Source organism: Cervus canadensis, chromosome 21, assembly GCF_019320065.1.
Source record: "Cervus canadensis isolate Bull #8, Minnesota chromosome 21, ASM1932006v1, whole genome shotgun sequence".
Lineage (NCBI taxonomy): Eukaryota > Metazoa > Chordata > Mammalia > Artiodactyla > Cervidae > Cervus > Cervus canadensis.
The window spans coordinates 32,699,207-32,725,393 of NC_057406.1; the positions used below are offsets into that span (position 1 = coordinate 32,699,207).

At 37.4% G+C, this 26,187-nt stretch overlaps 1 protein-coding gene across 10 annotated transcripts in view; it reads right to left on the reverse strand.

Annotated features, from left to right (window-relative positions):
- Positions 1–26,187, reverse strand: part of SOX5 (SRY-box transcription factor 5) — a 1,099,609-nt gene that overhangs the window by 556,008 nt on the left and 517,414 nt on the right. For 7 of the 10 annotated variants that reach the window (XM_043441163.1, XM_043441162.1, XM_043441157.1 and 4 more), the window contains one exon: positions 6,593–6,634. The exons of 1 other annotated variant lie outside the window; for it this stretch is intronic. The gene's annotated coding sequence lies outside the window, so the exon portion shown is untranslated. Of the gene's footprint in view, positions 1–6,162; positions 6,635–26,187 lie in introns of all 10 variants that reach the window. 2 more of the 10 variants (XM_043441161.1, XM_043441156.1) reach the window with 2 other exon arrangements.

Genomic DNA, 26,187 nt, shown 5'->3' on the forward strand with positions numbered 1-26,187 from the left:
AAGGAACCACATCTTGCCTGCTAATTTTCTATGAGAGGTCTTTCAAGATACAGCCATAATCAAAAGTACAGAAAAATAATAAATGAAATCAACAAATATCTACATTGTATACACAAAGTTCTAAGTACTGTGAAACATCAGTAGGGGAAAAAAATGTGGTTCCCCCCCTTTTTTAAATTTTCATTTTATATTGGAGTAGAATTAATCTGGGGGTTTCCCTGGTAGCTCAGACAGTAAAGAATGTGCATGCAATGCAGGAGATCCAGGTTTAATCCCTGGGTCGGGAAGGTGCCCCAGAGAAGAAAATGGCAACCACTCCAATGTTCTTGTCTGGAGAATTCCATGGTCAGAGGATTCTGGTGGGCTAGTCCATGGGGTCGCAGAGTCAGACATGACTGAGCGACTAACATTTTCACAATTCAGAGTTAATCTACAATATTGTGTTAATTTCAGGTGCACAACAAATGTGGTTCCCTTTCTGTACAAACTTACTGCTTCATCAAGCAATAGTAAAAGAGTTAATCATATCAGACTACAAAAGTAGTATCGAAAATATTAAAAAAATAATAAATTAAATGTATGGAATTGGCGATGCTGAGTAATGGAAGAAATGTGAAGTTTTAATCAGGTGATGGCTTGGGTTTATTAATCCATTTTTTTACGTAGAGTAAATCAGCAAATAAACATGAAGTCAGAACAGCTGATGATTTAAATTAGTTTTGTGGTAAATAAAACAACAAAACAAAACACTATAATACTGGCTACCATGTACTGAGCACTTAAAAGTGTTAGGAACTATGCAGAACACTCTACATTCACTGATGCCACTTAATCTTCACAGTTTTACCCTATGAAGTAGATACAATTATTATCCTCATTTGACAGGTAATGAAACAAGACTTGATAAGATTACATTGCTCCTCAAAGCACAGTTCTAGTAAGTGGTAGGTGGAGTCAGAATCACATCTAGACCTTTTACCTCTAGTCTTATACTCTCAACCTTGTTATGTGTCTTGTGGGTACATGGGCATTGGCATCACACAGATGGGGTTATAGTCCATATCCTCCCATATATTTGCTCTGTGACCTTGGGCAATGTTCTTATATTTGTAAACAAGAAAAAATGATACCGCTATGATGTCATGGAGATTAATTATTTTGACCTGCCTGGCAACTTCACATTAAATTTCCCCCCCCCCCCCTTGTGGGAAACAACTGGTCCTCATTCTCAAACCATGCCCTGGCCAAAAAAAAAAAAAAAAAAGCATTTTATTTTTTCAACCACAAAAATGGGTTCAGGTATGGACTCAATATACAGGCAGAACCAACAGATGACCTATGTGGGACTTCTGATAGAATTATGAGGAAAGAAGCTTTAACTTTTTAACTTTTTAGGTAATATGCACAAAAGCCTGTCTAAAACTGAAGCCAACACAGAGAAAAGCAAAGAAAGATGAGAGATAAGGAGAGCACATAAACCTTGAAATGACCATGCCTAAAGCTAGGCAGTTTGTGAAACACTCACTTATGTGAACTAACAACACTCCCTTTCCTTCAAGCATATTTGAAATAGGTTTCTGTCACCTACAACCAGCTCAGGGTAATAAATCACCTCACAGAGACAATGTATGTGAAGAACTTAAGATACTTGCAATTAGCAAGTACTCAGTGAAGGCTGAGCTTTCTGGGTGGTGCTAGTGGTAAAGAACACACCAGCCAATGTAGGAGATGCAGGCTTGATCCCTGGGGCGCAGGGCAACCCACTCCAGTATTCTTGCCTGGAGAATCCCACGGACAGAGGAGCCTGGCAGGCTGCCCTCCATAGGGTCGCAGAGAGTCAGATACAACTAAGTGACTTAGCACACATGCACAGTGAAGGTTGGATGTTTTCTTTGTCCTTTTAGTTATTACTATTGTTAGGTTTCCTTACCAAAACTGAATATCTTGAATGAAAACCAAGGCTGGAGTAAAAAAAAATCACCATGGTTCAGTTTCCCTGTATCAGGTATAAGCAAGTAATAGAGGGATAACTTCCAAGAAGTACTAAACATTAAGGAAAAGCTATGACAAGCCAGGTGGTACAGTGTTAAAGAATCTGTTTGCAAGTGAAGGAGATGCAAGAGACTTATGTTTGATTGTTGGGTCAGGAAGATCCCCTGGAGGAGGAAATGGCAACCCACTCCAGTGTTCTTGCCTGGAAAATTCCAAGGACAGAGGAGCCTGGCAGGCTACAGTCCATGAGGTCGCAAAGAGCTGGACATGACTTAGTGACTGAACAACAATATCAAGTATTAAGGTTAACACCAAAAGTCAGCTTGTCTTGCTTTCCAATCTGGGTTAGTATTTCCAACTGGCCTCACTGTGCCTGCAGAGGAGCCAGAACCAGTTATCAGCGTGCCCACGCTGTAGTCGTAACACTCAGTCTCACATCCAAATGATTATCCAGATAGAAATAACATTTTATAAACACCAAGACACCACTTCATCATGCTACTACTGCACTGTCAACAACAACTTTTGTGCAAAACTCTAAACAGGGACTTTTTTGCAAAAAGCTAAGCAATCTGGTCCTAAGAAAGGTATTCGGTGTCACCCAAAAGTCTAAGATCAGTAATTAGGTCCCTTGTAATAACTGAATCACTTGAGGTTTATATGGTTGCCATATACCCATTGCATCAACCTGACAGAAAAGAAACTTTCTTTCTTATGCTCCCTTCTTTGAGCAGGCTTTACTTATAATGTAAGAAGCAAGAATGGTTCCAGAGGAACTGTTACGAACTGCTGCGTCAATCATGTGAACATTAAAACACGGCTTGCTACTCATTACTATATAAAGTATTCTCTTGCTCTGTGGAAAATGGTTTCAAATAATTGTTGTGTTCGAACGGGAGTTTTGTTCTTTTTTAATATAGCAGTTTGAGAGAGAAAAAAACTTCAAGATATATTCAAGAAGCAAACCAATATTGTAACAGTTGAATCAACTAATTTTCATCAAATGACATCCTCACATGTGCACCAAGTCATACAGCATAGGCTTCTAAACTCAAAAGATAGACTCACTTCCTGACTGTGCAGTTGGTAAACTGATGTGAAACAGCAACAAAAAAGGGAAAAGTAACTAACTTGACCTGCCTGAGCAAAGAAAATTTTTCTCTGACTCTGAAATGCTTTTTTTTTTCTTCCAGGCTTCTCTATTGCATAGCTAAGAAGCATTGAGTGGAATCAAGCCTGAAAAGATCTTCACCTTTAGTTCTGAGTTCTCCTTCTGGTTTTAGCACAGTTGATCTTCAACATTGTTACCTTGTGGTCTGTGCTAAAGAATGCTAGATGATGTCAGAGTAAGGCAGATAATTACAGAAAAGAAACTAACTGGACGACTGATTAAATATCAATGGCTTTAAATGTTTCTGAGTGACAGAAACTGATGAGTATTCTATAAAGTTTGAAATTCAAGTCCACAAAGACCTATCTCCTGAGTATACAGACCAGAGCTCTTCAACTATGGTTTCTCTGTAAGAAAAAGTAGAAGAATGGGAACCGTATGGCAGCTTCCTCAAGACAAGGCCCTGAAGAGTTAAGAGCTTGCCAGTGAGCCACCCGCAGAAAATTCTACTCCTTACATGAAGCACCAGCTAAGTTATAGGAAAATAAGTGAACAAAATATCCAGGCTAGCAATTCATTCAAAGAAATTCTGAGACTCAGAAAATGAACAGAGAATTATGAGATGCGAGGCTGCCAATCTTTTGTACAGTGGCCCTAGGCAAGTTATTTTGCATTTCACTTTCTTCAGCTCTGGACTGATGTCACCACAGCGATGACTGATAATAAAAACATCCTCACAACAACTCCTAGGAATAATATTGTGAGAACTAATGTGTGTACAGTGATTTAAGGATGAGGGAAGAGAGGCACAATGTTATACTATTATAAAGTGCTTTATCAACCAGTCTATTACATAATGTGTTATAATGTACCGTGTGCCCATGGAAACATGAAATCATGCACAATTCCTAAGTACTGCCAGATGCGTAGCTATAACAAATTTCAACCCTTCCTGAAGAATTCACCCACACACTCACTTCTCCAACCAGTATTTCCACTGGTAACTGTCAGAATTGAGAAATCATAGAAAAGACCCGTATTCACGCCTCCGCAGTCATTACATATAGTTTGCTTCATATTTGGGTAGGGAACATGTCTCATTCATGATTTTACACTAGTGACTTGGCCCGCTCTGGTATACAATTAGTGCTCAGTAAATGTTTATTGAATGAATGAATGAACAGACAAGTAACAGTTAGACACAGTAAATCAAAAAATAAACTTCAGCAATGGCACTACTTAGACTAAGAAGAGTCTCTAATGTGAGAAACATTTCAAGCGGAGGTGGTCAAAGTTTGGCTCCCTCCCAGCAAGTCTATATGTTATTTCCTAGTATTAGTTCATGTGTCAGTTGTCATAAGTTTCTGGAATGTACAAGTAATCCTATTTACAAGAGATCCTTGCCATTTTCAATGGAGCCATCTGGCTTTACTTAAGGATACTGAATGAGTTCATTTTTCAGTGGCTAGGAACATGGTACTAACAACCTGCACACAGACTGAAGAATTTCTGAATATTATGATATACCTGTGAGAGGTAAAGAAATACTCAATTCTAAACTCATATTCACAAGGCACACAAATGCAGTGAAGTGGGGGAAAAAAAAAAACTCCGTACGTAGAATCAGAGGATCGAGCTCTGCCACATCCTTGCTCTACATAACCAGAAATTGGCCAACATAACTCAGTTTTCCCTGGGCCTCTGTTTTCATCTGTAATGACAACTATGTGTAATTTTAAAAAAACTCATGCATCCAGGATCAATGTGGCAATGTAGTAATATATAAGTATATAAATAGTAGATAAATGGAAAATGCCACAAGATAGCATGACAACTAGTTATAAAATGGCAGAGAAGTCTAGGATGGTATATATAAACTGTGAGATCATTGAGCTCAGGGTCCATGACTTACTCATCTCCACAGTGCTTGTACCTAGCACATGGCCTAGAAAAGCTGAATGCATCACCAATGTCAGCTGCTGAGTTGGAGGCACCAACAAGAAAGATATATTCAATTCTCAGAGGGGCCCTTCCAAGCCCCCCTCTGATAAACTCTCTAATATGGCATTTTTCAAACTGTGGTCCTCCCACAGCCAGCACTAGAGTTGGCTAGTTTGTTTGTTAAAATTACAGGCTCCCAAACCTCATCCAAAGAGATTGTAATGCAATATTTCAAGCACTTGAGATAACTCTTGTATACACTGGGATAGTATGTTTTAAATTTACTTTTGAAAATCCAGTAGCTATGGCACAAGATCAGTTCCAATGAAAGTTGTGTGCTCTTAACTCATATGTTTTATATATCCAGCTTTTTATAGTTTACAAACTGCTTTTAAATACATAAAAGTATAACATTAAACCAATGAGAAATCCTTAAAAAATTTATAGTAATAACAAGTGTAAGATAATATAATTAGACATAAAGTTGCATCCACAATAAAATTAAATGTGCTTGATTTTTCCTTAAAACATTACAAGGTTATTGTCTTTGTCTTCCCATGGTTCTGGACCTCACTCTGTTCTCTACTATACCTTGGACTCAAAAGGGGTGTGCTCAATAAATATCTGTTATATAGAACAATGAATATGTATATGTATATGTGAACTTGCTCAGGGTTCGCGACTTACTCATGACTCAAGAACTCACATCTCAGAGAAGGGCTGTACTCTTAAAATATGCCTGTTAATACGTAAGGATGTGTCCACATGGCAGAGTTTATAACCTAAGTTCTCTTTATCAGAAGAGTGTAGGGACACAGGGCACAAATATAGGCTATTAGCTAAAGAGATTTCATACACATTCCTCTGAGATACTAATTTTTAAGCTGAGGTTGAAAATGAAAACTGGAAGGTAATTATCCTTAATTTCCAAATGCTTTAATTTTAAAATTAAACCCAGTTGCATAGAAAAGCCTCCCTGATGAAGAATGGCAATTTGCTTTGCAATGAGGGACAAAAGGGTATAATAGTTTGGGGATTAGAGGGTGTGCAATGGTCAGATTCGTGTGCAGTTACCGTAATAACAACAATGGATTGGCAGAGAGATTAAATTCAAGAACCTGATCTTGACTAGCTGCTTGTTCTGGACTCCAGGTCTGATTACTCGGTGCCTTCCAACCCCTTGAAGATGAAGGAAGAGGAACTAACTTGTTGCAGGTATCAAATACAATGACAAAAAGAAGGCAAGAACCATGTGGATGCTGTGTGGTAGTGATGTTCTTGCTAATTAAATATCAGAAGTCCAGTTTCCATGGGCAAGCCATTTGCTTCTAATCAACTCTTGGGATGCATGAAGATAGATTTGAGAATATTCAAGATAATAAGGTAAAGATTAGGTACAGATACCTCCAAAATGATTAATCATTAAATAGGTTCAATGCCAAAGTCCATGACTTTAAATTGGCAGTTGCCCGCAATGACCACTGTCAACTTTCCCATCTCCTCACCTCAGTCCCAGGCCCCTGATTTCCATGGAGCATCAATCCTTACCTTTTCTGTCTCTGCTCTGCCAACAACACAAAGGCTCAGTACCTATAATTACAAAACCACATGAATCCTGAATTAATTTGGAGTAGGATGAGGACATAGTCAACTTTACTATAAAGGAGCTTTGCTCCTAAGAAGGGGCTATGCTTATCAATCCATGCATTCCTTTATTTTTTCCTTCCAAAAGTATTATAATACCTCAAGGAACTTATAACCTAAAGATACATAATAGGATTTCAAGAACTGTGCATTAAAAGAATAAACACAGGATGAACAAATGTGCTGGGGATTAAAATGGTCATAATTCTGTAATGAACCAACCATATAAATTTGCAAAAAGATATAAAACCTCTCCTGATTATCAGTTGATATGGAGGGCTGAGAAATGTAGAGAGTTCTTAAAATTTTATCTTGTTGACTAAAAAGAGTCAATACAGGAAAACACACACACACACACACACACAATCTGACCAATGTAGGTGTTTGGAAGATTTAATAAAATCCTGAACTTTAAGATGGCATGAAGTAGAAATCAATCTACTAAATTAATTTAATAAAGGAGGAGGTGGCAGAGGACAAAATGGTTAGGTAGCATCACCAACTCAATGGACATAAATTTGAGTAAACCCTGGGACACAGTGGAGGAGAGAGTGGCCTGGCAGGCTACAGTCCATGAGGTCACAAAGAGTCAGACATGACTTAGCAACTGAACACAACAACAAAGAAATCAATCAAATATGGAAGTAAAAACAGGCAAAATTTTGGGTTGGTCAAAAAGTTTGTTCCAGTTTTTCTTTAACATATTATGGAAAAACCCAAACAAATTTTTGGTCAACTCAAGAGCTTCTGATAAAGACATAGTGAAAAAAAGATGAAGTAGACACACATTATAGGTGATCAATAAGTGCTTTCTAAAACAATTAATCCTCTATTGAAAATGATATTATAAGATAATTGTCCTATGAAGAGGTTATCAAGAAATAAAGTTGTGGGCAAAAAAGTAAAAAAAAAAAAAAAAACCAACAGAAAGCTTCTGAAACTATCTTTGCTCTGAACAGAGTTTCACTTCAGATAGTTTTGAAATCTGGAGAAGAAAATGACACCAATTTTTATTCCAAGCATTCATATAGTAAAAATATAATTTTTTAAAAGCTCGACTTAATAGAATATCTTGTGACTGGATTGAATGACTTTAAAATAAATGTTTGCTTAGCTGATTATTAAAAAAAATAAAAAATAAAAAAATAAAACAATTAATCCCTGTAAAATCATTTTGGAAGTAAAATAGAGACAGAAATACAAAGGTCCATCTAGTCAAAGCTATGGTTTTTCCAGTCATCATGTATGGATGTGAGAGTTGAACCATAAAGAAAGCTGAGCGCCGAAGAATTGATGCTTTTGAACTGTGGTATCAGAGAAGACTCTTGAGAGTCTTGCACTGCAAGGAGATCAAACCAATCCATCCTAAAGAAGATCAGTCCTAAATATTCATTGGAAGGACTGATGCTGAAGCTGAAGCTCCAGTACTTTGGCCACCTGATGCAAAGAACTGACTCATTGGAAAAGACCCTGATGCTGGGAAAAATTGAAGGCAGGAGGAGAAAGGGATGACAGAGGATGAGTTGGTTGGATGGTATTATCAACTCGATGGACATGAGTTTGAGCAGGCTCCAGGAGTAGGTGATGGACAGGAAAGCCTGGCATGTTGCAGTCCATGAGGTCACAAAGAGTGCGACATGACTGAGTGACTGAACTGTACTGAGAAATACTAAGAAAAAGAATGAACAAAAAAGTGTGAAAACTAGAATTGATGTTGTTTGTACATAAATAGAATAAGCATCAAATTCCAGAGGGTAAGTATCTACAGAAACATTTTTCAGTGTTTATCAGAAGAGCAGAGTGACAAAACCATGGTACATTTTTGCAGAAATCAGTTAACACATCACAGAAACAAAACCATCTCTGGTATAAAACGTACCAGTGGTTAAAAGTTCACAGTCACCCTTAAAAATGTCTTAAGGCACACAGAAAGGAAAAAATTACTCTTATTTGCAACTAAGCAATGGGGGAAAAGGTGAAGAGTAAGCAATTATCCAAAATGGCACAGAGTTGAAACCAACAACAAGATGAACATAGGTGGTCAGAGATTCCATTTAACCTTTCACCTAAAGGTTGCCATCTTCCCGAGAGAACTGATTCTACCAGTGGCTCGGTTCTGATTCAGAAGGAAAAGAGTCACTTTCTGAGTCATAGCATCACCCTGGTTTTCCTTTCGGTCCTCTGTTCCAAGCCTACCAAATCCCAACCCATTTTAACTTGGCTAAAGGTGGCCTGGCCGCCACTAGAATTTAATGCTTCCATAAATGAACTCTGATTGACATGAACGATGAGTCAGTCTCAGAAAAACTTGTATTGCTGCCATTTGGTCAGTTTGGGGTTTGTTTTTAAAACGAACGCCAGTTGAGGTTGAGCAGAAGCCAGGGTGTGTTTTTATTTTATGTCTCAAATAAAAATAAAGAGCTGGGTATGAATAATCAAAGTGGCAGGCGCCTCCCTGGATACTTCTAAACCTTCCAAAAGCAGTCCCCAGGCTCAGCAAAATGTAACATAGTCAAAACAACCATCAACAGTATTAGTACCAAGAGTTTGCTCCAGAAAAATAAAATAATTCTGATTCCCCTCTAGTCTCAAACTCCAGTGTTTTTCAACAATATAATAAGTTAAAATATCCTTTTTGGAGGCTGATAGTCCTAGAAAGAATATCGCTGGAAATTAGAAGAACATCAGATAAAAGAAAGATATGTACTCTTATCTAGTATAACTCTTAAAACAGAGATTCTCCTAATTAGTCATATATACTGTATCGCTCTCTATGTGCTAAGTCATGCCCAACTCTTCATAACCCTATGGACGTGCAGCCTGCCAGGCTCCTCTGTCCATGGGAATCTCCAGGCAAGAATACTGGAGTGGGTTACCATGCCTTTCTCTAGGGAATCTTCCCAACCCAGGGATTGAACTCGAGTTTATTAAGTCTCCTGCTTTGGCAGGTGAGTTCTTTACCACTAGCGCCACCCAGGAAGCACATATCACCCTCCAATAGGAGACAAATGGTCAGCTCCTTGTTATTCTGAGACTGATCATCAGTTTTATGGATTAAGCGTTCTCTTCACTCCCCCCTATACAGCTTTTATTTTCTTTGGATAGTTCACATTACTTACACAATCAGGAAAGAAAGAGAGAGGGGATAGGGTGAAGAAGAGGTAGTTAAAAGCAAGAGGAAACGAAAAGTGAGAATAAATAAGCTGTGGATCAATTCTTTAAAAAAAAAAAGTTTACTGTGATAAGAAAGGAAAAATAGTTGGTAAAATGGGGCTTCAATAAAATTTATGGATTTTATCAACAATGTTTCCAAAAAAAGAATAAGAGATGAGAGGCAAGTATATAACAGGACAGTGGGGAATACTGATAATATTGTTCCAAATATTTGGAACACTGAATCAAAAGAAATCCAGGACTTTTTATTCTAATGTGGAATAAAGAACAATGTAAAGAATATTAGGAAAATGACTACTCCTACATTATGATGTATTTGGAAGTAATTAACCCAGTAGTTATACACCAAGATGATACATAAAAAGATATTTCAGAAAACTTGTGGTGAAAAAGAACTTTCAATTGCGCATGATCTGAGTCAAGTTAAATGGCCACTGCCTAGCTGCAAAATGCTACTGCTGATTTTCTCATGCCCTCGGCAAAACTACTCCTATAGTATTTTTATTTCAAGAAAGGCCAAAGCCTTTCATATACATTAGCACATTAACCACCAGTTTATTTCTGAGATAGACAGGTATTGTTATCACATTATAAACACAAGGCAAAAAGATGCAGAGGGGCTGGTCTAGTGAGCCCTGCGAGTGCCCTGAACTAGTCTAGTGAGGCATACCTTGTCCTCTCACCTAGAGTTGGAGCCTCAAGAATAGAAACCAATTTCAACACAGCCCCAAGCAGTTAGCACAGCCCTGGAAACTTAGTACCAATTTTTCTTAAGTTGAAAATTGAGCTCAGTGATTCAGAAAGATCTCTTGGACCAGACTGCTGCCATAATCAGAAAACAATACTTAGTATCTTCAAATGCACCCCAGCTTTTGGATCTTCAAAAGAATAGAAAAATCTTCCTAAAGAAGGGAACTGACTGTAGACCCTTCTGTGAGCCCTTTGACAATGACTGTGAAGTGTTTTTAATTGTGCTATGTTTAAATCACAGCATGGAAACAAAAGTCATGCTCTCTGTTTCAAAATCCTGCTTTAGAAACAGATGGACATGTTTCCTCCGCATGGCAAGTCCTTGGCCTCACACACCAAAGTGAGTTTCACCATCACCCTGGATTTCCCAGAAGAGTAAAAGACATAGCTCTTCTCTATGTAAAAGTGAAAAAGTGAAAGCGCTAGTTGCTCCATCATGTCTGACTCTGCAACCCCAAGATCATAAGCTGCCAACTCCTCTGTCCATGGAATTCTCCAGGCAAGAATGCCAGAGTGGGTAGCAATTCCCTGCTCCAGGGGATCTTCCCGACCCAGGGACTGAACTCGGGTCCCCTGCATTGCAGGCAGATTCTTTACCATCTGAGTCATCAGGGAAGCCCCTCCTATAAAGTTAAAAGCTTAATAATTTTTTAATCACATAGTTGCCATGAAATTATTAAGCTTTTAATTTTACATGAGGGGCTTCCCTGATGGCTCAGATGGTAAAGAATCTACCTGTAACACAGGAGACCCAAGTTCGATCCCTGGGTCGGGAAGATCCCCTGGAGCAGGGAATTGCTACCCACTCCAGCATTCTTGCCTGGAGAATTCCATGGACAGAGGAACCTTGCAGGCTATAGTTCATGTCTGAAGAGTCAGACACGATTGAGTGACTTTCAGTTTTCATGTGATTAAAAGAGAGTTTTGCACAGTTTTAGAGCTGCAGCATTGTAACAACTAATTGTAAGCAGGACAGACCTTAGCTTTACAAGTGGAGATCAGATATGGGGAAGGATCCCTAGCTGAGATAGCAGTGGCTACACTGTGACAGATGAGTGTATCTGCATAAGGAAAATCCCCTAGTTAGGGACCACAGCAGGATCCCATCCATCACATTACATGTGAGCTCAGAGAACTGAACCTCTTGAAGCATTTTTGGCAGCAGGGAGAACTTTTAGCATCCTAATGCTTTTACAAGGCTGGATTTTCCTTTTCTCCCCCATGTGCTTCAAGATTTCATAACATGAGAAACATAGGAGCAAAAGTTAAAATGCTTTAATGGTCCCCATAGGCTATTTAAATAAACACTGTGATTGCAATTTAGACAATCTGGAGTCCATTCAATATTAAATCTCCACCCTAAGCTACAGCTACTACACAAATAGGGAATTCATGGTATACTCCACATGGCCATTTACTACTGCAAAGACTGCCTCTTGACAATCATGGGGAGGAGTTAGCCAGGCCTGACATTACACCAGTTAAATCTGTCAACAACTGGAGAGAAAGCTCTGCTGAACAAACACACTGATCCCTCTCACACAGCCTGTCTTTGTCCTGACAACACTACGACCTCACTAATCTCATACCATCCTCAGCCGTGCAAGCAGAAACTTCTTTTGCAACCAGCTGTAACAAAAGATGCCTTTCTTTATTTTCACACACTGTATGTATATATTTGTGCTGTCCCTTCCGCTTCCACCCCCGCCATTTCCACTCCATCCTACAGACCCGATCCTAAATAAAGCCTGATTGGAAGAAGTCATAAGTTAGTCCTCATCTCAGATAAATACATGAAGAAAGAGGCCAGAGGATTGATCAGGTCCTTTTGACCGGGCCCTCATAAAAATAATACTCCATGATGTACAGTTTTGTCTGCACCAGGGGAAAGAATAGATTTGAGAAGTAAGCAGGCAATAAATATCCTAAAATATGGTGTGCCAAATTGAAACAATTGGGTGGTGAAATACATAGAACCGCTGAATGTTCTTCCAACAACTTTCAGGCACCAGGAGCTTCAAGGAATCATGGTGCTCTTTTTCACTTTTATGTACTGTTGAAAAAAGTATTGTATGAGAGTAACATTTTAGCTATGGCATTAGAAAAATATTATTATTAACTGGTATTTTCCTAGCTATAAAATATAATATAGTATTTATGTGTTGGGATAAAATGAATATTTTTAGGTATAATTTACATTCAGTACAATGAAATGTCTTAATACAGCTAAAAGAATTTTTATGTATATACTTCTCTATGTAATGACATTCAGGTTAGGAGATAACATATTTCTGTTGCCCCAGATGGTTTATCCCCGCTCATTCTCAGTCAATTCTCCACCACAGGTAATGAATACATGGATAAATTTTGTCTAGAGCAAAACTAGACTAATTTACCTAATTGCCACAGGAGTTGTGTTAGTCGTTCAGTTGTGTCCGACTCTTTGTGACCCCAGGGCCTGTAGCTCACCAGGCTCCCTTTTCCATGGGATTTCCCAGGCAAGAATACTAGAGTGGTTAGCCATTTTCCTTCTCTGAGGGATCTTCCTGATCCAGGGGTCAAACCCTGGTCCCCAGAATAGCAGGCAGATTCTTTACTGCCTGAGCCGCCTGGGAAGTTTTGCCTAAAACAAACATCTTCAAGTGTTACATGCCAAACAGTATGTTGCAAATTTTCTTGCCTTATCTCATTTTAACTTCAGTTAATTCTAAATACAAGAGGAGACAAGTATTTTTGTACCAGGTTTCCAAAAGAAAGGATAAGAAAATCAACATAAAATTGCATCTGAAACTCTAAATCCATTACACTCAAGTGATATTATACTATATTTATATTGTATAGACCATTAAATATGCCCTGTGATTAATGGTTTAAAATTAAATGCATAGCATAAGACACTGTTAATAAGAATATCAATCCCATTCTATTTGGCAGGAACTGGGCTATTGACTTTATTGCCTTATTTAATCCTCTTATCAACCCTGTAAGGCAGCTGTTGCGATCTTCATTTTGCAGATGGCTCAAGAAGGTGAGACGATTTGCCCACTTTTAAGTAATAACTGGATTCAAATCTTGTACTTTCTGACTCCAAGTGCTTAGTTTACAGTAAGTGGTCAATAAAAGTGTGTTGTGTCACTGAATTAAAAGAGGAATAAAAATGCTTAAGAAAGAGTAGGTTATGAAAATGCCAAGCAAAATTTGTTTATCACTTTGATGATAACATTTACAGGAAAAAAATGACAGAACCTGAATGTCAGATGAAATCGTAGACATTACTTAAGTCTCTTCCCCTTGTTTTACGGGAACCATTTTCTAACAGTCTTCATTGAATCTGTTAATCGTTTATGTTCTATGTTTGGGGCTTTTTGGCCACAAAGCATGTGGAGTTTAGCTCCCCAACCAGGAATCTAACACTCACACCCTGTGTTGGAAGGCAAAGTCTTGACCACTGGCCCACCAAAGAATTCCCTCTTCCCCTTATTTTAGAGATGAACGAACTGAAACACAAGTGACCTGTTCAAAAACCCAGAGTCAGCTAACGTTAAACCTTGGACTGGAATTCAGGTTTCTCTGTTTCCATTAATGTGTTAGCTATGTTCTGTTTCTTCTGTTGTGAATCAAGTACATGGCATGGTTTCTAAGTAAGTTTGCAACTAAATTTGATAAGTTTATCAATGCTGCAAAGAGCAGTGACAACTAATGTATGTTCCTGAATGAAAAAACAGACTGCCATATAAAAGATGTGCACGATAAAGTAAATCATTAAATACACTCAACCACCAAAATTTATGGAACTGGTAGTATCTACAGTGAAGGTCAGAAACAGCTGAGAACGGTGATGGCAGCAAATATCAAGAAACTTGAGACCTGTTTAGAAGACACTGCAGGCTCACAGGTTTGAAAAGAAAATCATCCAAAGTTAACCCTTCATTTGATCAAGGAGGAAGTGTGCACAAGGAGATGACAGCCTTGACCCTGGCCACAAAGCTCCTTAGAGGCACTAGGTATGGCCACAGTCACTAACTCCCAGTACAGGATTTTGTCTCTGAGCACTGTTTCACCCACTACTCCATGAGACCTTGCCAAAGGAAACCTACTCCTCACCTGAAAAAGTAAAATAAAATGAAACATTAATACTAATAAAGTAGCTCACATGCTTTAAAAGATACCCATACAAATGTTAGCAGTACAATGATCAAACAGTTTCTACTTTGAATGCATTGTCGAACTAGACTTTGGCAGTTAGGACATGTTAATTTCGAAAAGATTACTAAAAAAACAAGCATAAATAAGTCTCAGAGAAGGCTGGGGTATAAGATACGTCTTTCAACTCATTCACTATACTAAAGTGTACAGCTCAAAAATGGAAAATATAGTTTTTTAAAATTTTTTCTGTGACATATCATGATGGAACGCACTTTTCCATTTGAAACTGTCAATGATGCACAAGTGATTTCATCCTGTGAACCCATGAGGAATGGAACCACATGCAAGCCTTCCAGCTGTTGCTCATCCAGAATTGTAATATTTATTCTGAAAGAAGCAAACAACAGATGCATTTGGAGAATAGGAGTTCACCTGGTTCTTACAGTATATGAGCTCAAATTCAATTTTCTAGTGAATAAACATCTTGTAAAAGAACACTCACAATCATCATCACCAAAAAAGGAAAAAGAAAAAGAAGAAGAAGCACAGTATAATAGCTCAAATTCAATTTTCTAGTGAATAAACATCTTGTAAAAGAAGCACACCATCACCGTCACCAAAAAAGAAAAAAAAAAAAAGAAGAAGAAGAAGCACATGTAAATGGGCTAAAGGTCATTTACACTTTGGACTTCATAAACAATCTTGACTTTAATTTTTACCTTCCATACCCCTCCCATATATACTATAACTAACAAGTAACTCTTGGAGGTACTTCTTTAGAAACATGTCTTTTTTTTTTTTTCTTCCCCTATCCATTTCAACATCTTATCTTGCTACCTTCTATAAAAATGGCCTCTTCATTTTCTGGGACAATAACTTACAGTTGCTTTAAAGATGACATGAGATGTGTTTTCAGCTCTCTTTCCTGATTTACAGCCATTTTCAATAAAATTGCCAACTAGGCATGAGAATCTATGAAAACACTTCTGGGTTCCTGAAGGACCATCTATCATTTTCAAATGAACATCTGTATTAGAAAACAGAATTTTTCAATAATGATTCAAATTTAGATCTGTTACCTAGAAAGTGCTCTGATCGCACACTTCTGATATCTTCTTAAAAGAAAAATAAACACACAATGAATTTAAGCAATTGGTTTTATAAACCATGCATAAAAACAGACAATTTTAAAAAATTATTTATTGCCTTTCTACTTTATTTTTGCTCTCAGCTTTTGATTATTTGATAGGCAAAATAATAAACTTGAACATAGAGGAAACTTCTTGACAAATTTATCAGACAACTTCTTCATAAATTTCTAATAAATTATTAGTAGTTTAACAAGTTTGGAGAAGGCAATGGCACCCCATCCAGTACTCTTGCCTGGAAAATCCCATGGATGGAGGAGCCTGGTAGACTGCAATCCATGGGGTCGCGACGAGTTGGACACAACTGAGCGACTTCCCTTTCACTTTTCACTTTCACGCATTAGAGAAGGAAATGGCAACCCATTCCAGTGTTCCTGCCTGGAGAATCCCAGGGACGGCAGAGCCTGGTGGGCTTCTGTCTATGGGGTCGCACAGAGTCGGACACGACTGAAGCGACTTAGCAGCAGCAGCAGTCTAACAAGTTACCTTTTTTGACCAGCCTATGCATTTCCTTTTTTCTAATTAGTCCCTTATAACATGACTCTTAAAGAGTGTACCAGTTACAATGTCATTAGCATGGAAATTTAAGAAATATCTTGTCTTTAAAAGCTAGCTTAAGTCTTTAATCCATGAGATTTAAAGTAAATTTGGTTCCCTGGAAATTAAACACTACTAAGGGGCTTCCCTGGTGGCTCAGTGGGTAAAGAAATCACCTGCAATGAAGAAGAACTGGGTTGTTCAATCCCTGGGTTGGAAAGATCCCCTGAAGAAGGAAATGGCAGCCCACTCCAGTATTATTCCTGCAAAATCCCATGGAAAGAGGAGCCTGGTGGGCTACAGGCCATGGGGTTGCAAAGAGTCAGACACGACTGAGTGACTAAACCACCACCATTTACTATAAAAATGCTGAATGTCTATTAATTTGCACTCAAAACATAACTATCTTTGTTTCTATCAAAGTTCAATGTAGACAAATATAGAATAAGTTCACTTAACTAACTGCCTCCATTTTTTTTTCCCAATCTACTTCTTACTTGTAAGATCATAGATATTTACAAATTAGATTAGAGGTATGCTTGATCTATCATCAGGCTACACACAAAAATCATATGAATTTGTTTCCTCTTCTCTCAACACTTTAGTAATGTTCACAATTTTTAAATTCTACATCTCCACTAGATCATAGATGATACCAAACTCCACAGATCAAATCCAACCTGTGTATCCGATTCTAATTCTATAGAAAGACAGTGAATGATCTCACAATCTTAAATCGGGAAGAAAAAAAAGAAGCTACCACCTGCACCTGAATAGCTACAGCAGTGATTATAAAAACTAACAATATTAAATACAGTTAAACATTGCTGTACATCTTAGTACCTATTTGATTAAGGACAAGAGTAGTGACAGACAGTTGCAATATGGAATCTGATGTTTATATTCAAACAGTACATCAGTCATTGAGCCCAAATTTACCTTACTCCCACACAAACCTGGTGTCATGCTCAATGTTTATTTCTGTAAATTACCAAATAAAGCTCAATATTCAATTTAAGAAGTCTTATTTTTTTTCCCATGAACAAAACTTGTACCTGTAAAAGAAAATCCCAAAGCCTTTCAAGCCACGCTCTTGAATTAGCTTTCACAATTTATCTGAGAATTTTATCACAATTCTCTCAAAAGTTTTGTGCCTTATGCAGAAATTTTAACTATGACAATAGTATGACCGAGAAATTTGGTCTCTACTCTTTAGATTCATTGTTTTTTTACCCTCCACACATAAATCTGCTACTTTCCTGCTAATAGGCTATTTCAGTTCAGTTCAGTTCAGTCACTCAGTTATGTCCCACTCCTTGCGATCCCATGGACTGCAGCACACCAGGCCTCCCTGTCCATCACCAATTTTCTCAAACTCATGTCTATTGAGTCAGTGATGGCATCCAACCATCTCATCCTCTGTCATCCCCTTCTCCTCCTGCCCTCAATCTTTCCCAGCATCAGGGTCTTTTCAAATGAGTCAGCTCTTCCCATCAGGTGGCCAAAGTATTGGAGTTTCAGCTTCAGCATCAGTCCTTCCAATGAATATTCAGGACTGATTTCCTTTAGGATGGGCTGGTTGGATCTCTTTAGAGTACAAGGGACTATAAAGAGACTTCTCCAACACCACAGTTCAAAAGCATCAATTCTTCAGCACTCACTTTTCTTTCTGGTTCAACTCTCACATTCATACATAGCCACTGGAAAAACCATAGCCTTGACTAGATGGACCTTCATTAGCAAAGTAATGTCTCTGCTTTTTAGTATGCTGTCTAGGTTGGTCATAACTTTCCTTCTAAGGAGTAAGTGTCTTTTAATTTCATGGCTGCAGTCACCATCTGCAGTGATTCCAGGAGCCCAAAAAAATAAACTTTGGGACTGTTTCCACTGTTTCCCCATCTATTTGCCATGGAATAATGGGACCAGATACCATGATCTTAGTTTTCTGAATGTTGAGTTTTAAGCAAACTTTTTCACTGTCCTCTTTCACTTTCATCAAGAGCCTCTTTAGTTCTTCTTCGCTTTCTGCCATAAGGGTAGTATCATCTGCATATCTGAAGTTATTGCTATTTCTCCTGGCAATCTTGATTCCAGCTTGTGCTTCATCCAGCCCAGCATTTCTCCTGATGTACTCTGCATATAACTTAAATAAGCAGGGTGACAATATACAGCCTTGACATACTCCTTTTCCTATTTGGAACCAGTCTGCTGTTCCATGTCCAGTTCTAACTGTTGCTTCCTGACCTGCATACAGATTTCTCAAGAAGCAGGTCAGGTGGTCTGGCATTCCCATCTCTTTCAGAATTTTCCACAGTCTGTGGTGACACACACAGTCAGATTCTTGGCATAGTCAATAAAGCAGAAATAGATGATTTTCTGGAACTCTCTTTCTTTTTCGATGATCCAACGGATGTTGGCAATTTGATCTCTGGTTCCTCTGCCTTTTCTAAAACCAGCCTGAACATCTGGAAGTTCACGGTTCATGTACTGTTGAAGCCTGGCTTGGAGAATTTTGAGCATTACTTTACTAGCATGTGAGATGAGTACAATTGTCCGGTAGTTTGAGCATTCTTTAGGATTGCCTTTCTTTGGGATTGGAATGAAAACGGACCTTTTCCAGTCCTGTGGCCACTGCGGAGTTTTCCACATTTCCTGGCATATTGAGTGCAACACTTTGACAGCGTCATCTTTCAGGATTTGAAATAGCTCAACTGGAATTCCATCACCTCCACTAGCTTTGTTTGTAGTGATGCTTCCTATGGTCCACTTGACTTTGCAGTCCAGGATGTCTGGCTCTAGATGAGTGATCACACCATCATGACTATCTGGGTCATGAAGATCTTTTTTGTACAGTTCTCCTGTGTATTCTTGCCACCTCTTCTTCCTGTCTTCTGCTTCTGTTAGGTCCATATCATTTCTGTTCTTTTTTGAGCCCATCTCTGCATGAAATGTTCCCTTGGTATCTTTAATTTTCTTAAAGAGATATCTAGTCTTTCCCATTCTATTGTTTTCCTCTATTTCTTTGCACTGATCACTGAGGAAGGCTTTCTTATCTCTCCTTGCTATTCTTTGTAACTCTGCATTCAGATGGGTATATCTTTCCTTTTCTCCTTTGCCTTTCACTTCTCTTCTTTTCACAGCTATTTTTAAGCCCTCCTCAGACAACCATTTTGCCCTTTTGCATTTCTTTTTCTTGGGGATGGTCTTGATCCCTGTCTCCTGTACATTGTCATGAACCTCTGTCCATAGTTCATCAGGCACTCTGTCTATCAGATCTAATCCCTTGAATCTATTTCTCCCTTCCACTGTATAATTGTAAGGGATTTGATTTAGGTCATACCTGAATGGTCTAATGGTTTTCCTGACTTTCTTCAACTTAAGTCTGAATTTAGCAATAAGGTATTCATGATCTGGGCCACAGTCAGCTCCTGGTCTTGTTTTTGCTGACTGTATAGAGCTTCTGCATCTTTGGCTGCAAGAATGTAATCAATCTTATTTTGGAATCGACCATCTGGTGATGTCCATGTCTAGGGTCTTTTGTTGTGTTGTTGGAAGAGGGTGTTTTCTATGACCAGTGTGTTCTCTTGGCAAAAGTCTATTAGCCTGGGTTAGTATTTCACTCTTTTGTTGACTATGATGGCTACTCCATTTCTTCTAAAGGATTGCCCACAGTAGTAGATACAACGGTCATCTGAGTTAAATTCACCCATTCCAATCCATTTTAGCTGATTCCTAAAATGTTGATGTTAACTCTTGCCATCTCCTGTTTGACCAGTTCCAATTTGACTTGATTCATGGACCTAACATTCCAGGTTCCTATGCAATACTGCTCTTTACAGCATCAGACTTTGCTATATTTTGACAAAATGTGGTCCACTAGAGAAGGGAATGGCAAACCACTTTAGTATTCCTGTCTTGAGAACCCCATGAACAGTATGAAAAGGCAAAAAGAGGACACTGAAAGATGAACTCCCCAGGTCAGTAGGTGCCCACTATGCTACTGGAGATCAGTGGAGAAATAACTCCAGAAAGAATGAAGAGACAGAGAGAAAGCAAAAACAACACACATTTGTGGAGGTGATTGGTGATGGAAGCACAGACCGATAGGCTATTTACTTCATTAATAATCACTGGCATTTAGAAACATAGCATTTAAGACTTAAATGGAAATTCAAGAATATATGTGTCAAATTTTTCTTTTGAGAGTCAAGTGTTGCTGTTAAAAATTCTGTATTTCACATAAAAGGGCCATGACCTGAGTTGCCTGGACAGTAGGAACAGAGGAAAAGATATTTAGTTTTGTAAGTGGTTACTGTAAAACTGAGGGCAGATATATGGGAGAATGGAGTCATAATCTAAAACTGTCCACCTGAATTTGAGAAACTTTTATTTTATTAAAAAAAAAATAAAGGCATGACTGAACCACAATTTTTTTTTTTAAAAAGTGGTTGAAATAAAGTTTTAATCTTCCTCAATTGGAATAAAACTGGAAGTATTCATAGAATCCCATGGCTTGTGTTGTATTTGTTTGATTTTTGCTAAACCGTTTCATTCATGATAATTTTTCAAAGGAGCTGAAGAGGTCAAAGTAGAATTACACCGATGCCCAATGTGATACAAAGGAAACACTCGGAAAACACAAATGTTCGCTGAAGAGTAAGAAATGGAATAGCTGATAATTAGGTATGGAGTAAGGGAGTGAGGAAACAGAGAAGGAAGACTGCAGGAGATGGAAAACAAAAATGCTCGTAACTTTATCCCCACTGGCTTAACTTAAATCCAGCTTGTAGAACAAGGGAGTGTTTGGGGTTTTGATTTTTTGTTTTTGGATTTTCTTCTTCTTTAGCCCTTTTCCAACATGTGTGGCATCTACCATCTGGGTTTGGGTGGCTTATTATTATCTTTCTAAACATATAGTTTGATATTCCTTTAATTAAAATGGTGACCATCACCCAAAACAACTTTTCTGGAGAGGGACCTTGTAAACCCACAAAACCCAGGAATGGGTTTGTTGAACCTGCAGGCAGTTTTAAGGGAGCATTAAAGACTTGGCAAGCCCTCTGTGCTCTCATTTTCTTATTCTCTATTATCTACCCACTTAATAATTTCAGAAACCTTAATCAGACTCTGACCAAAAAAATCCACACAGTGCTTGGGATAGAATGATAATACCATCTGTTTTCATTCTTATGTGGGTTCATTCCAGCTGTATAATCCTGCATTCTGGATTGCTTAGCTTTATAATGATCCTGATATTATAGGTGATTTAAAGGAAACTCTCCTATGCCACTCGTCTCTTGCAAACATGCAGAATCTTTTCAATTTGAAAAAGTCTGGCGCATTTTCATATTCATGTTGATCACATTTGAATTCTATAGATAAATAGGACGAATCCCAATACTAAAAAAGATCCAAAGCCATTTTCTCCTTTTTTTGGTAATGGTGGGTAAGATGGAAAGCTCTTCTAAAAGAGTTTATTTGGCACAAGACTTCTAATTCTCTTAAAGTCTACATGGCAATTTTAAAAACAAAATATCTAAACCATCCCTAAAAATAGAAACAACCGACTTACTGAGAACCTTCTCTCCTCTACTCTGTTCCTTAAGAATTCGATTACAATATCATTATTCAAGTATAACGTATAAAGAAGTGGTGCTTCGGTTTCCCTCTAGTCATGGTGACAACCGCAAATTCAGAGCAAAGGTCAAATGCTTTTAAACTCTTTGACACAGGAAAAATTAGCCAATGATATGGAAAAAATACACTCCAAATAATTCATTTTTGCAGATTTTAACAATCAATATGGAGCACCATATGATAGATATGGCTCCAACAATCTGTATCAATCATGAAGATTGGCAGCGGCAAACTACACAGACCAAGTTTTGTCATGCTACCCCAGTCGATTTTACAGACGATGTGTAACCAAGACTTTCTCTGGTGCTTTCCCCGACACACCACACAATCCCTTCCAAGATCTGCTTCCAACACATTCAAGGGCTTTTCTGAACCAAACCTGACTGAAAACCTTTGGAGACTGGCACACAATTCTTATGATACTCCATGTTTTCCTTCCAATGGCTGCATCTTTAATACATTATATTGGGTCTTTCCCATCACACATTTAATGTGTGAAATTTCTAAACTCTTCCCCTTCACTTATCTAAATTGAACTTTGGCAGCCAGCAGTTAACTGTTGGAGAGTTGCTCAAAAACGATCAAACCCTTTCTAGATCTGATTGCAAAAAGTATCAGTGCCAAGAGAGAAATTTCAGTCTTCATCGTACACAAAATCAATATGTATGCTTCGCTCTGGAAAGACAGCCACCTTGAAAATAATTAATAAAACATCAAAGCTGCATGCAACTTCAAAAATCCACATGAGACTGAAGCATTTGAGGCAATTAAAAGAAATTACTAATTTATGGAAGGTGGTACTTCTCTTTGAAAGGTATTTTCATTTATATACACATATATGTATGTAAACTGAAATCTCACGTTTGGCTTCAAAATGGCAATTTAAAATCTTAACAACATATCCACAGCAATTATGAATGTTACATTAAATACAGAGACTTTGAAAAACCTTAAGAATAATTCATTTTCACTGAATACAATGCATAGGCATATTAGAATTGGAAAGAGGCATAAATTTAATATTTATAATATGTACATAGGTGACATGACCTCCATAAAAGACATGGAAACAACATACATCTCATTTATCAGCTGTATTTCACTGTCTTACAGAGTTATCTTTCATTTATTTATTCTTAAGTATATATGTCTCATTTGGTGGTGCATACTTAAAAAAACTGATTAGAAAAAAAATGACTAAGGAGCACTACATATGGAAGAGGGGAGAGACAGAGAAACACAGAAACACAGAATCATAAATCAGAGAGGTGCCTGAGAAAAGGAAAGCTTGACCAAAGAGATGATGTTTGTTCTGCCTTTTAAAAATAACCCATAGTTTTGAAGGCTGCAAATGGAAAGACACACATCCAGAATGGATCTGAAACAAGAGATACCTTAAGTAGCTATATAAAGAGGAGGATGGAAAGCAGCATTGGGGTTAGACAGATCAAGGTCCTGTTTACCTGGCTTGGGTGTTTAGATTTTATCCAGTAAGCAACTAAAAGTCATTAGAGGTTTTCAATCAGGAAGATGTCATACCCAGATTTGCCTTTTTCAAACCATAACTGGCATTGTCAATGAAATAAATTGATCTGAAACAAGAGACAGGAGGCGAGGCGTCCACTCAGGAGAATTCTATGATACATGGACAGACAGTGAGAACCTCGAGTGAGGTGGGAGCATGGACACCTGAGAGCAATTTTCTCTGTGCTCTCCATAAAGTCCTAAACTTATACATCCAACAGCATTGGTATCAAGGAACTACGTGGCTTTTTAAAAGTTTACTTCGCCTTTTAGAATATATATCTTTGTAGAGCAACTTTTCAGGCATTTCTTAAGCAAACCTCTCAATCTCATTAGCAATGAAAGGATGACAGGTTTTACTCTCAGAGTAGACTTTTTCTTTTATGAAAATATAGTGACTGTGACTTAGCACCTCTGCACCAAATGCCTTGGGAGCATCAACTGACCTACTTCTCTAATCGTCATGAATATTCCACACCTGATGATAAAGCAAAAATGAACTATGTCAGTTTCAGACTGTGTCTCCCCTTCCATTAGTTTTGCTCTGGTCAATGTCACCTCATGAAGCCAGCCAAAATGATGAAAATACATGGCATTTATTTGAAATTAGACAGAAAGCTAGAAAGCTCTACATGGAGTTAAAGAAGCTGCATAAGAATTTAGTCAATATTTTCACTTTGAAGATGAAGAAACCTTGACCCAGTCAGATTAAGTGATTTGCCCAAGATAAAATCAACTGCTGTTAGTTTTTCTAACAACATCACAGGAATCATGTAACTATTAACCTGTATTTCTGAAGCTATTCATATTATAAATGATAACAAAGTTGTTAATGAAATTGGGGAGGGGGGGTTATTTTCCAAGGATCTACAAAACTGCATGACATGAGAATCAAAAAAATGTTGTATTTTTTATATATTTCCTATATTAAGGAAGATGTTTTATTTATTTGTATTTTTGTTAAAGGAAAGGGACAGTCATTTAGTTTTTATCTACAAAGTTGCATTAATAATATCCCAATACTCCAATGGTACTGAAACATATATACCAGTTTGAGACCATTGATTAAAATGATTGTTTCATCAGTTCAAATGTATAAATTGTTAATGAGGTCAATCTTTTGGGATATGTTCACTGATGATTAAGACCTTACAAAAATTATTGAACTGGTCAACTCTTCCTTTTGAAGTAAACTGATTTTTTAAATACCTTTTTCTATTTATAGTCTGTAGCTGCTTTGTATTTTGATAAATGATGAAACAACTATAATGCATTAGCATCTAAGTTGACCTGTGTGTTTTAAAACAGCATAATTATTCCATGATTGATTTAAAAGTGATTAGTGAATAGAAATTTTTGTGTTGTATATATTTTCTACTGTTTTACTTATTCACAGTACAAGTAATATAAGGCTCATAGGTCAAACCTCAAAATAATGACATATTATTTAAATACAGGAATAAAGGTATACCACTTTTACATCCTACTATTCTAAAAAATTTTAGCAAAACTTTCACAAAATGACTTAGGAAACAAACTCATGTATGTAAAATAAAAATATAATTCTGAAAGGACAAAAAAGCTAAAGGACACTTAAAAGCTATGTCACTGAAAAACACCTCTGCGTATTTCAGTCAGAAATTATATTTATAATGACATGACACCAAAATATGATGATACTTTGGAAAAATGTTTAGTATAGATTAACTGTCTCTAGAATTGCAATGTTAGGCACATAGAGGAGATCAAAAAATATTTTTTAATCCAAATTTGATGTTAACTATCTACAGCAATGGTATCTCCATATTATTCTTTTTATATTCTTCTATATTGCTGGAAAGTAACATCACACCATTAAAAAGATCAAAATAAAATTTGGTTCAATTGGTATCAATTTTTGTATGTATTAGTGCAGGCACATATAACATATACAATTTTTATACATATTTGAAACTGTTATTGCTAATACTAGTTTCTATTGTCTGTAGACTTCACCTAGGACTATGGACTATGTGTTGAAACTTCCAGTGTTTGAAGATCTGTTTCTCTGCCCTTTGAACTGTAAGTAACTTTTGTTCCAAAATATTGTTTGCTGTATTCTCACTGATCTGTGTGCTTCTGCATCTTCCCCAGGACACCAGAGCTATACCATACTGCTTACACCATGCAAAGTGAGCACAAACGTTCGATAAGCAAAGCTGATCTTTTGAAGTCTTTGTGGGGGAAGGAAAGGCATTGTATCTAATATATGATCTTAATACATCTCATTGAAATGGTTAAATTTATAATAATTTAAAAAATGGTTGCCAAGGAAGCAAAAAGTGTTTAAGGGCAATTCTACGAACTTGTATATATGTGTGTGTGTGTGTGTGCGTGCGTGTGTGTGTGTGTGTATATATATATAAATATATATATATAAATATATATATATATATATAAAAATTAGAATCACCTTAGCTTGGTCTCAGTAATCATTAGCAGCAATATGCTTAATAACTTGTTAGTTTAATACATATGGCATCAAAGTATAGCCCAATGATGGAATCAAGCGAAATCACAAAATGATCGTTTTCTCTCTTTACT